This window comes from Coptis chinensis, chromosome 5 (assembly GCF_015680905.1).
Source record: "Coptis chinensis isolate HL-2020 chromosome 5, ASM1568090v1, whole genome shotgun sequence".
Lineage (NCBI taxonomy): Eukaryota > Viridiplantae > Streptophyta > Magnoliopsida > Ranunculales > Ranunculaceae > Coptis > Coptis chinensis.
In genome coordinates, this window is record NC_141460.1 from 69,351,582 (window position 1) to 69,364,817 (window position 13,236).

The 13,236-nt window shown below is 38.0% G+C and overlaps 1 pseudogene; it reads right to left on the minus strand.

Moving 5' to 3' along the window:
- Window positions 1–1,623: 1,623 nt before the first annotated feature.
- LOC147498586 (alpha-soluble NSF attachment protein 2-like) lies at window positions 1,624–4,900 on the minus strand (annotated as a pseudogene).
- Window positions 4,901–13,236: the final 8,336 nt, after the last annotated feature.

The window sequence follows — 13,236 nt, forward strand, 5'->3', positions numbered from 1 at the left end:
TCCAAGAAAAGCACTTAACGCACCTTTAAATAGTTAAAATACCTTAAATAGACGATATTCATGAATAGTTAGTTACCCATTTGTTTTAGCAGTTAAATCCCATCCGCTATTAGGCAATCGTTATATTCTTTTATATTTAAGCTAGTTTGTCTTCTCTTCTCATCGGTGATTTAGTGAAGTAAGGCAAACAAAGCAATTAAGCAACACATGTTTACATCCCATACCACCTAATATACTATTTTAAGAGTGTCTTACGAGAAGAATATATGCCTTTGTGGCGTATAATCCCATGAGCATGAGGGTGCTACTCTTGATCAAGAGGGAGCCGATCTTTGAACACGGGGGCTGCTGAGATTTCTAGTCTTTGCCGAACATGAGAGGGTCAATAACATGAGGGCTTCTTGAACATGAGGGGGGCTGCTAATTTTAATTTTAAAGGGGATCGGGGAGGATCTTGAGCACGAGCATGAGGGCGATCTTGATGCTTTCCCATGAGGGCTCTGTGGTACATGAGGGCACCTGCTGTCCATGAGGATCGCGGAGCGCAACCCGGCAGAGAAAGCTCCGGAGAAGGCAGCGGTGAATTCCACTGCAGAGAAATCTCACCCGAGTGTCGCGACAAGCTGCGGCGTCTGAAGGGGAGTATAACACTGCAGAGAAACACTCTTGAGAGGGAGTCACCGAGTATTTAACTTTAGAGGGTGCGCGATTCTGCGGGGGAGGGAGTTACTCTTGGCGTTTTTCCCTCTAAAGTGCACACATTGGTAGCAAGCGACTTTTCGAGATCCCGAATTTCAGAAAATCTTAACACCATTGAAAAATAAACAAACCTTGGCAAGGGGAGCAAGATAGTTGGTAGTGCAACTTGCGTTGGAGACAATGTTGATGTCCGACTTGTATTCATTCTCATTGACACCGACAACAAACATGGGAGCATCCGCGCTTGGGGCAGAAATGACAACCTTCTTAGCACCACCCCATTGCATTGACAACCCAACACATTTTAGAAAACAATATATATAATTAGTATGCAACCATAGTAGAGGCACAAGAAAGTCAATACATAAAAACTACACAACCGGGAATGAAATAAAGAAATCCACTTCATTTCAATCCTATCAAGAGAATTTCTTCTAGGAATAAAATGAAATCAAATTCATTTCAATCTTATTAGTAGTATTTAAGTAGATATATATCCAACCAAACAAATTTTAATTACTTTTAAATATCATTATTCTACTCACGAAATCCTTTGCACATACTAAGAATCCACAAATGAACATGAGAAAAGAACCTATCCATTACTAGGGACTACCGGTGTATAATTAGAGTTATATCTTCATATGGTATGGTCATTTTGCAATTAAGACCTATGTAGTAAAAAAAGTCGGATTTGGAAGTGAGCCTAGGGGATATCACGATGGGCCTAGGCACCGGGTGAGACTAGGAGATGGATCTAGGCAAGCCTTTGATTGAATAGACTAAGACCCGATATATAGAACTCTGTATTAACAGGGAGTTCGACCCGAAATTTTCTTTCCGCAGCGAGAACTCATTGGTGAAACTAAACTCACTCTCGAGAAATCCACAATAAACTAAATACTGGTGAGGGTCCCGGTGTTTCTATGAAAACTTACAGACTAAAAATTTGTATTCACGTGTCCCCTCGAGAAAGTTGGATCCAAATCCTGCATAGCATAGGCATAATGACTAATTAAATTCTACTAATGTGCTATAGATAGGACAAAATAATAATAATAATAATAATAAGGAATTAAAAGAAAATGAAGAGATGCCGGGATAAACCTGATATTTCTCCGGTCGTTGGGTATTGCAATGGCGTCGCCTTTACAGAGTTGGCGAGACCGGCATTGAGAAGATACCCTTTGACATTGTACTTTAGAAGGTTATTGTTGAGTGAGTGACGACTATCTCTTCATAAATCTCAACCGCCTTTGCATATCTGCAAGTATGTGCATATATTTGTTTAGTTATTTTTTTTCTCTCAAGTAGAATTCGTCATTATCGTGGGCAAACATTCTCAAATAATGTTTACTCTTGCCAAACATGCAACTAACGCGACCGCAAGCCCGACACTTGAGTATGAGGCATCTGAGTCCCTTTAGGACATGTTTTTGGCGATGTGGATACCCGGATGATGCCTACAAATAAAAGGATTATTAATACTTAGCATGGCGACAAAGCGAGGTTAAGTTGGTGGCCACCGGAGTTTTTTTATTAACTGGTGCAATCTTTTGAGACACATCCACGCCCGGCAAAGGGGATAGGGTCTCTAAGCATCATGGTCAAACTACTATTGATGACAAGGTTTTATGTGGTATTGTTCCATAACACCGAGAATAGAAGGGTTCACAATCGACTTCTTGGGAAGTGAATCATGGAATACAAAGAACCCCAAAGCCAAGTATAAACCAAAAACAAAACGAGAATGAAGAGTATCAACGGAGGAATAAAAATAAATAAATACAAGGATTCAATAATCAATATCATAATTAAGGAAAGGAATGTACTGTTCCAATTGAAGCGACAAGGCGTTGCAACTTTCTGCTTACCTTTGGTTTGCGAAGTGGTAACTTCTTCACTTGAAAAAAGATCTGCTGCTTTCGTTCTAAGTAAGCAATAGCTTTGAAGAAGATCTTGTTGGTCTCATATAACTCCCCAATTTCCTGCACAAAGATGTGCTTCCGTGTCATTACACATATTTAAACTCACATGCGCTATGAACTACATCAAATCAATCCTAAATATCTATCTATATGCATATTCACTTCATTGTGAAAACTCGAGAGTCCCACGCTCAAGCATAATAGAAAATAAAAAATTTCATAGGATTATACCAAATAGGATAAGTTATGCATCTACAGCCCACACTTTATAATTTCAGACATGAAATGGATTTTTAACAGAATATAGGGATTTCACCTTGGCGTGTCTTGCAGCCATATTTAGTCTGCCAATTTCTGTAAAACAATTCACTGCATTTTCAAAGCGATATATGGCCTCTCGCGACACCCCAATGTAAAAGGAGCAAAAAGAAGATGAGATGAGTTCAAAAATAACAGATAGAATGCCAAAAGGACATACAACTATTCAGACAAAAAACTAAAAGAATAGTCAAAAGAAGAGGTCAGAACAAAAGAAGTTCACATATCGTGCTTGAGAATCGACGTCTGCACTCCACCGGCTTCGATAGTTCAATTTTCAATATCCAATATATTGTCTTCATCTTTTATGATAAAGCCATCTCTATTCAGATTATTAGTGTGTGGGGGGAAGAATATTAGCATTCAAAAGAAAAAAGAAAGAAAAAGGATATCACGGACCAAACTCCGGTCGCGGTTTTCTGAGAATCACGACAACAAGCTTCAAAACAAGAAGAAAACACTTAGGGACGAAAGCTCGACATGCTTTTTCTATCTCTAAGAATAAAGTTTTTACTTTGCTATGGAAAATAAGATATTTATAATCAGACGAGGAAAGCCAAGTATGAAAAGAATATGCTACAATGATGATCAGTCACGCCTTTCATTCATATATCCATTGCCTTCCATGAGAAAAAAAAAAAGAAAGAAGTGTACTTACTTTGCCCATTCCATGGCTTCTATTTTCTTGGTTTCTGTTTCCATCCTCGTGCTTTGATATTCTTTATCATCTCCAATTTGGAATCCGCCAAGGGATCCTTGTATGACGGGGCATTTCTCTTTGGCCTAGACCGTGCTTGGCTCTTCCTCTCATGCCCGAATCATTATAAACTTCCTTTAATTTTTCTTCACGGGACTTTTCAATAAATGGAGGAATGAACACCAAAAACATTCTTACGGTTCGGTTGAGCTTCACAATCTGAAGTATTGGCCGTGGAAGAACTTGTTTGGATTCTAAGCTCCTAGTGCAGTTATCTAGAACTCCTCTTGGAGAGGATTCACTTGTTACATTCTTGTCCATATCTAAGTCACTCAAACCTAAGCAGAGGAAAATTATTTGTCAATAATGAAGATTGGTGTATTATGATACTTTAGCAATATAACGAGAAAATATGGAAACCCTTCTTACCTTGGCTAGGAAAACGGATATCAAACAAAGTTATCGACTTCTTATCTCCAATGCGAAAACACTTGCCTTGAAGAGGTTTCTCTATGATGGAGCTGAAAACGGTTAATGTTCTTTGCAAGAGAGAAAGATACTTATTAAGAAACTGATGTTTTGGCCAAAAACATATTAGGCTACCAAATCATAACAAAAAAAAGCATAACTGAAATGGCATCATCCAAAATCGGTGGTTGCAAACTTGCGGTTTGTAACATAACCTAAACGAGAATACCAAAAAGGAAAAAGCTAAAAGCCAATCGCAGAGAAGTAGAACTAGAAAAACCCAAGAGTATCCAACTATATGAAATGTTCAAAAAGTGCTTTTATGTATAAATACTTTGAATAAGCGACAAAAGCCCCCAAAAGGAATGGAATCCCACTAAACAACAACCTGGAACTAGAAAAATCACAATAAACAATAAGAATCATTGATTCAACATTCATAAAAATTCTCACGTTTACAAACTTTAATATAGTGCAACATATGGACACTATTTGAAACCAGAACAAAAACATCAAATAAAATTTTAGCTAATGTTATTGAATAGCGGCAGACAAACTCTACCAAAACAAAAGACCACAACTAAGAAATAGGAAGAGGGTGAGACAAAAAAGAGGAGAGAGAGAGAGAGTGTGTGTGTGTGAGCAAAAGCAGCTCAAATAGCAAATTATCCAAAACCTCTGCTTATTTGTCATCACTAGCACATAATTTATCAAACTAAAAATTTCCAAAAGCCCATTTCTCGGAAGAACCAAATGATAATATACCATGAAACAAAACATCATACTTCATCGTAACTCCAAAGACAATATCCAACCAACTCAAAAACTCAAAAAGCTCATTTCAAATATATATATATAAGAGCCAAATGATACATACCATACACTGAATAGAGGACTAGAGAAAGAGAAAGATCACGTGGAAAATGGAAAAGTGCTTTTATCATTGAATTCCAAACACATGCACCCACACAATAGCACTTAACATTCTCATTGAACCCTTTCTCTCTCTCTTGAGTCTCTTCTATTGTACCCACGTCTGTCGAGTTACCCAGTTTTAGGTTTCTAGTGCCCAACAAAAAAAGCTAAGTAGGTAGGAAGTTTGAAAGAGAACTCAGAGAAATAAGAAGAAGAATAGGAAGTTTGAAAAAGAAAATGCAGCTTTGCATATACGTTTAGATCTCATTGGAAATCGTTTTATACAACTTTCAACATTCCAAGATGATATAAAGTGAAAAACAAGAGGGGGTGTGAAAACTCTCAAAAATAAATAAGATCATGAGACCTTGATGAACAATATGTTTCTCCTACAACACAGTCCCACTTGAAAGAGAAGAAGAAAAATTAGGCAGACCAACAAAACACCAACCACCGGATCAAAGAAGAGGAATTAGATACCAAGTGACGCTGCAACTTGAGACAAAATATGGGCTGTGGACACTAACTAAAACAACCACTAGCTAAACATCCATTTCTTGCAATGTCGATAAATCGGGACTAGTTAATTAAGGAAGAAAATGAAAGATTATTACCTCAAACTGCAAGAAAATACGACCGTGTCAAAAGCGGACTTCCAAACTCTTTGTTTTCTTCTTCTTTCTTTGATTGAGGAGTCACGAAAATTAGGGATCTTGAGATAATGCGGCGGAGAGAGAGAGAGAGGAGAGAAAAAAAAAATTATGTTTTATATTTCGATATTTTTGGTTTCTCTCTCGTTTGCTCAAAATTTTAAGTTTGTAACACTTCTTCAACGCTTTTAAAGCGTTAGCAATTAATTCGGAAATTCACCCAAATAAAGCAACGCTTTACAACATTACCAACGCTTTTATTTAACGTTGGAAACTTACTAACGCTAAATAAGCGTTGCAAATCAAAAAAAAAGTGCGTGTTGCAAATATCCTATTATGGTGTAGTGCGATAAGGAACCTGGAAGGCATTGCCTATAAGAGTAAAAGGTAAAATAGTGATTAGTTTCATTGCCAAATAAAACAACAACATGCCCCAACAACAATATGATGAACATATGAAGTATAAGGCTATATCTAAGTTAGTGAATCATATGTTGTGGAGGAGCGGAAAAGTTATTTGACGAGAAAAAGGGGAGCATAAAGTAATCTATTTGAAAGGTGGAATCGGGACATAAAAGGTCAATTTTCAATGCGTGAAATCTGCATTTGAAGTGGTAAGAGGATTGGAAACTCTATAGCCGAAAGTGTATTGCAATTTCGAAAGTTTGGAGGAAGCAATGAAGGGGATTTGGACGTACTACACTTTGGGTGGAGACTGGAGACTGACTCTGTTGCTACGGCTATGGGCTTTTAATACTAGTGCAGTCCAATGGCAAATGAGATCAAGGTGGAGGCAATCACCGAGAAGATTGTTAATTATGAAATAACCAACGTGTGGAGGGAGGTCAATTTCTCAAACAACAAGGTAGTTAGTTTATGAATTACTTCACCTGTATGCACTTCGGCCACTTTGTACCACGACAAACCACCATGAATATGTCAGTAGGAAATGCTAGATCTAAGCTATTATAAGTTTGATTGAGATGAAACAAAGGGAAGTTAGAGCAATGCATTGCTCTTGAACTTCTCTACACCCTATACATTTAACTGTTATGAAATTCTGTCCTATTTAGCCAAAAAAAAAAGGGTTTAAATAACAGGAATCATTACTGAGGGAGTCTAAGTAGAACTACTCACAATATTTACTCAAACAACTACTTTGACTTACCCGACACTAGAATTCTTGGGTACATGGGGTCCAATTACATCACCAACATAAACTAGAGGGTACATTTCCTTCTTCAGCTCGTGTGGACTTCTAGAATGACCTTGAAATTGATCCAAACAAAATTATAAATTCATTGTTACAGAGTACCTTGTATTATATATGATCTCCGGTCTGATCGCCCAAATTTAGGGTAGATGAACTTTGTAATTCGTATTGGTGTAGAGGTGGGGACTAATTTTTCTCAACTCGCGAACCCTAGTGGTAGAAATCGGGGGAGAGAGAGAGAAGTGGGAGATGGAGAAATTGGGTTTTCTATCATAATGTTTTTATTTCCCCATTTGTTCTTTTTCTTTATGTTTTTCGTGTTTAATTTTCGACCCTTAATTAATTTTTTTGCCTTTCTCCGATTGTTTGCTTTTGCTCACGATAGGTGTAATTATGCCCAAAATATACGCCACTGGTTTTAAGAAAACGTGGGGTATACGTATACTAAAAAATAATTAGACTAATATTTGATAGTACTGTGGTATATATCTTGCTATATACCACTGTTTTTCAAAAATAATGGTATTTGCTTGTTACAAAACTAGAAAAGTGTTTTGTACCATGGTAAATGACTATAAACCACTGTTATTAGGGGAACAGTGGTATATACCAGTTGACCAACCGTGGTAAATGGCCATTTCTGTAGTAGTGGTGGGAAGTCCAAGGATATCAATAAAAAGGCACAAACGTGAAGAAGATCTGGAAATCATTGGTAATGCTATTAGGAATTTTATTGAAGCAGATAGGGAATGTTTCCATCAGATCCGGTCTCCTGCTATCAGGATTAAAGTTCTTGTGGATATAAGGAAGCAACTAGCAAAACAAGTTAAGCTGAATACAGGTTACCCGAAACCAGTGATTGGGAAGGTCCAATATGAACATCTACCTATCTTCTGCTATTTTTGTGGTATGATTGGTCATGGACACAAGGGCTGTTCTTTGAAAAATCGTCTTCTGGAGAGGAATCTGGACTATAATCAGGGGAAGAAATCTATTCCTTTCTTGTTCTCAAATTCATCCAGAGTTATAGGGCAGTTTCAAGGGCGGCTGAATAGCTCAGAAAGAAGGAAGGGAGAATCAATGAGTGCATCACTTTCAGTGCAGGTTAGCACGATGGGGAAAAACTCTTGTCAAGTTGAAGCGTACGTTATCCCAGCTGCCAAGGTTTGGGCACGTGTCAATCAAGGACCACTCCAAAGTGGCTCAGTAGTAGAAAAAGAGAATCAAGGACCACTACACAGTGAATCGGATACATGACAAAACAGGGCTGGCCTACCTCAACGTGCCCTCCAAGTTTTACCCACTCCAGGGGGTAACCAAGTAACATCTTTCTTACAAAAATCAAATCACCAATATGGGCCTACTCCTCAACAAAGCCCAACCCCCCAAGATAACCCAAACCCACTACAAGGCCCCATATCCATCCAAAACTCATCGGACCAGTGTAATCATCTCATATCGATGATAAATGAGGCCATACCAAGCAATCAGAATCAAACCATCCAACCCATACCAGAACAACCCGAACCCATCACTATTCAAACAAATATCACTGGTCAGCAAAACGGTGGGAACAATAACCAATGTGCTGACTTCTCTTTCACCTCCACAGTCTCCCACACAAACAGCAATCCTTCACAATATTTCTCTACAGAAAAACAAAAAAATAAAAAAGAACCCATAACTCATTCAAACCAAAACAACCAGAGAATGAGTAACTTAGATAGGGAAGAAAGGTATTTACATTTCAGGCAAAAAAGGTATCAGGAAATAACCAAGCTGAAATCCATGAAAAGAACTCTGGAAATTAGAAAGGCTAGAGCTCAAGGGAGAGTTCAACAACCACCAGAAGATGTTGTTATCATTAACCTCGCAAATGAAGAGGTTATCCCTTTCACTGGTGTAGAGCAAAATATGGGAATCTTGGAGACAGAAGCTAATTTTACAGGAGAAATGAATGCAGAAGGAAATACTGATGTAGTTGGTCTAGAAGTACCCCTCAACCAAATCCATCCTGCTGAATTTGAATTTCTAGAAAGTGATATGATAGATGTAGTTGCTGAAATTGAATATTCTGAAGGAAGCGGCAAAGATAATACATGCACAAAGGCAGAAATAGCTATCATGGATAATAAAGAGGATAGGGATGAGGAGATGGTTGTCAAAGTATTTGCGGATGAAGAGGATTGATATTTCAGTAATTAGGAGGATGCAGAAGGACAAAAGGATACTGGATGTGGAAAAAATAAGTCAAGAAGTAACACTAAAGAGGATGATAAGAAGGATACAGAGGTGAGTGAAGATGATAATGCTGCTGCTGGGTTCAATGCGATGGTTGTCCCATATCAGCCATTGCAGACTTTTTAATGATGTCATGGAACTGTCGTGGCATGGGTACCACCACAACTGTTTGGAATCTAATGGACCTCGTCTGAGAACATGAGCCGGATGTATTATGTCTATCAGAAACAAAAGCACAAGATGATCGTATGGTAGAAGTCCTAAAGGCTATAAAGTTTAGGGGTAGTTGTTTTGTACCAGCTGTGGGTTTGAAAGGTGGTCTTGCAGTGATGTGGAAGGATGGATGCAATTTGGAGATTTTGGGAGCAACTCCAAATCATATCTCAGGTAAAATTCATAACCTAGGTTCAAATTCTGCATGGTTTTTACGTTTGTGTATGGGGAGCCTTCCTCCCATAGAAGGAAAAGGGTCTGGGATGAGATTCGATCTTTTGCACCCCTTTTCCCTGGACCCTGGTTGTTATTTGGGGATTTTAATGCTATCAGTTCCCCTGATGAAAAGATTAGGGGCAATTCTCAGATTACAAAGAGTATGATTGATTTTAATGAGTTTCTTAATGACCTTGGTCTGTTCGACCTTGGGTCTAAAGGTCTTAGATTTACTTGGAGTAACCGTAGATCATTCAATAGCCATATTCTTGAAAGGCTGGATAAGGCTGTGGCTTCTATACCCTGGATTACTCTTTTTCCTCAGGTAAATGTTAGAACTCTTATAAACTCATCTTCAGACCACTTATCTCTCATCATCAACTTGAATCATGTCGATCCTTCTCCACCAAAGCCTTTTCGCTTTTTCAAAATGTAGTGTGATGATCCATCTTGTAGAGGAGTCATAGATAATGCTTGGAATCAGGAGTATCAGTGGAGTGATGGTACTTTAACTAGGAAACTCTAAAACACAAAAAAAGATCTTGTTGTTTGGAATAAGGAGGTCTTTGGGAATATTTTTCAAAGAATCAGCAGGACAAAAGAAGATCTAGAGAAATGTCTCATGAGGGACCATTCTGAGGAAAATTATCATAATGCTGAAAATCTAAGGCTTGAGCTTGAGAGTCTTATGGAGAAAGAAGAGAGTTTCTGGCAGCAAAAGGTATGTTTTAACTGGGCTAAAGAGGGTGGGAGAAATACCAAGTTCTTTCACCTCTCGACTGTTTTCAGAAGAAGAAAGAATCATATCACTAAAATCATGGATGATAATGAAGAGTGGATGGAGGGTAGGAAAGATATTGGAGAAACTATTAACTCTTGTTTCACAACCCTTTTCAGTACAGATAACCCAAATCCTGACCCAAATATCCAAAATCTTTTCAACCCCATTATAACTCAAAATAAAAACAATTTATTCACTAGAACACCAACCCTTTCGGAAATTTGGAGTATTGTCAAGAAATTTGGCAGTCTCAAGTCACCTGGACCAGATAGATTCCAGGGTGTTTTCTACAAATAGTATTGGGACATCATCTCTCATACTATCATCCTAGCAATATAAATGTTTTTCATCAATGGGGATCTCCCATCCCCACTAAACGAAACTTTCATCACTTTAATCCCAAAAATCATCAGCCCTGATCATATATCCAAATTTAGGCCTATAAGCCTAAGTAACTTCAACTACAAGATTATTTCAAAGATTCTAGCAAATAGATTGAAACATCTTCTCCACAAAATCATATCCTCAAGGGGCTTTCATCAAAGGCAGATCCATTGGAGATAATACTAGCATGGCTAGTGAAATCTTTCATAATATGAGGAAGATGAAAAAAAAATGAAGCAAGGTTGGATAGCAGTTAAGTTCGATATGGCAAAAACTTTTGATAGATTGGAATGGAATTTTATTGATGATATTTTCCAACATCTGGGTTTCTTTGATAAGTGGAGGATGATGATCAAGAAATGCATCTCCACAGTCTCTTACAATGTTCTGCTAAATGGATCCCCCATTTCAAAAGTCTACCCTTTTAGAGGCATTAGGCAAGGGGATCCTTTGTCCCCCTACTTATTTATCCTTGCCTCAGAAGCCATTTCAAAATTGTTGGCTCAAGCAGAAAATAAAAAATACATCCATGGCATCAAGTTGAGGCCTCAAACCCTATTTCTCATCTTCTCTATGCAGACGACCTGATTATCTTCTGCAAGGCAACTTTGGAAGAATCTGATAATATGAAGAATATTCTTGCCAAGTATTGTCAAGCTTCTGGTCAGGCCATTAACTGGAACAAGTACAATATTTTCTTTAGCTCCAATGTCCACTCCAAACACAAAAAGATGCTTAGAAAACTCTGGAAGGTCAGGGCTTTTGATGAACAAGAAAAATACCTTGGAGTTCCCATCCTAATCTCCGGAAAGAAGAGTGTGTTTTGATTACCTTATTGATAAAGTTTAGAAGAAAATGGCTGGTTGGAAGGTAAAGATTTTATCACAAGTGGGAAGATCAGTGCTTATTAAATCAGTTGCTCAAGCTATTCCTATATATGCAATGAGCACATACAGATTATCCCTTAAGACTTGTGACCAGCTTGACAAGATGACTAGAGATTTTTGGTGGCATGGAACCACTAAGTCTAAGGCTTATCACACTCTGAGTTAGGATAAGATTACTAATCTTAAATCCATGGGAGGACTTGGTTTTAGGTCCTCAAGAAATATGAATTCAGTCCTTTTGGCAAAACATATGTGGAGACTTTTCTCAGATAAAATTTCTTCGTGGGCTTGCTTTTTTAAGTCAATCTATATGAAGTGGTGGTAACATAAAGATGTCTATCAATTACCAAGGGATTGCTCCTTTTTCTGGAGGGGGATTTGTAAACATCTCCAATTTATCCATGAACATTCTCTCTAGGCAGTGGGAGATGGATCAGATATATCCATCTTTACTGATCCATGGCTCTCCTTGAATAACAAATCTTTCCTTCTTTTGGACCATCACTATAAGCCTAATCTCCTAGATGTAAAGGTCAATCACCTAATCATTACAGGATCAGACTCTTGGGATTTAAATAGGGTAGGAGAATTGTTTCCTCGCCCAATTCAAAACCCCATCACCTCTATCACCATTAGACCTGATGTCACAAGGGATAGGATTATTTGGATAGGTCCAAAAAAAGGAGAATTTTCTATTAAGTCTGCCCACTATCTGTTATGTCTGGTAGATGATCTTGGTCAGAGCTCCTCTCTAAACCCTCTAACCCTGAAGAGACTATGGAGCCTAAAGGTTGAAGCAAAGATACAAATATTTCTCTGAAAAGTTTATAGATATAGTCTTCCTACTGGGGAATGTCTGATGAAAAGAAAGTTTAAAGGGGATGCATCCTATGTCTTTTGTGGGAAAGGTTTAGAAACAAATTTTCACTTGTTTGCACAATGTGAATGGGTCAGAATGGTCTGGTTTGGATCTCAAACTTCTGTTAGAATATTAATGGATAATCTCAATGTTAACAATTGTAGAGAGCTTATTGATCTTCTTTTGGAGAGGTTTTACTGCCAAGGGGAGGATAAGAGACATGAAATCTTGTTATGCTGTTATTTATATTTGGTGCCACAGGAATAAAGTAAGAATGGAAGGGATTGTCATATCTAGTCAGGCCATTTGGAAGGATTCTCTGCGACAATGGCTTTCTTGCATTAAAGCTTTTGATGATGCCGAATCTTCATACCATAATATGAGTCCTGATACTGTTAATGATAATCATATTGAGGTATGGCCTAAGATTATGTTTGATGCATCTTATAATAGGTTGTTGAAGTCTGCTGCAGCTGGAGCTTGTTGTTACTCTGAGGAAGGACTCATGATAGCTGCTGCTTATTCAAGGTTTCATGCAACTAGTCTTTGAACACGCAATTCTCTCTGCTTGAAGTGGCATTAAAAAGCCGCCAATAGGCTGGGGTTGTCAGAAGTCCAGATTCAAGGTGATAATCAATCCCTAGTTGCTGTCGTCACAAGAGGCTCATCTCCTACAGATTGGAACTGCCACCCAATTTTGCTGTCTGTTCAAAACCTTAGTATTAGTTTTCGTAAGTTTATATGTAAATGGATCCCTAGAACTTCTA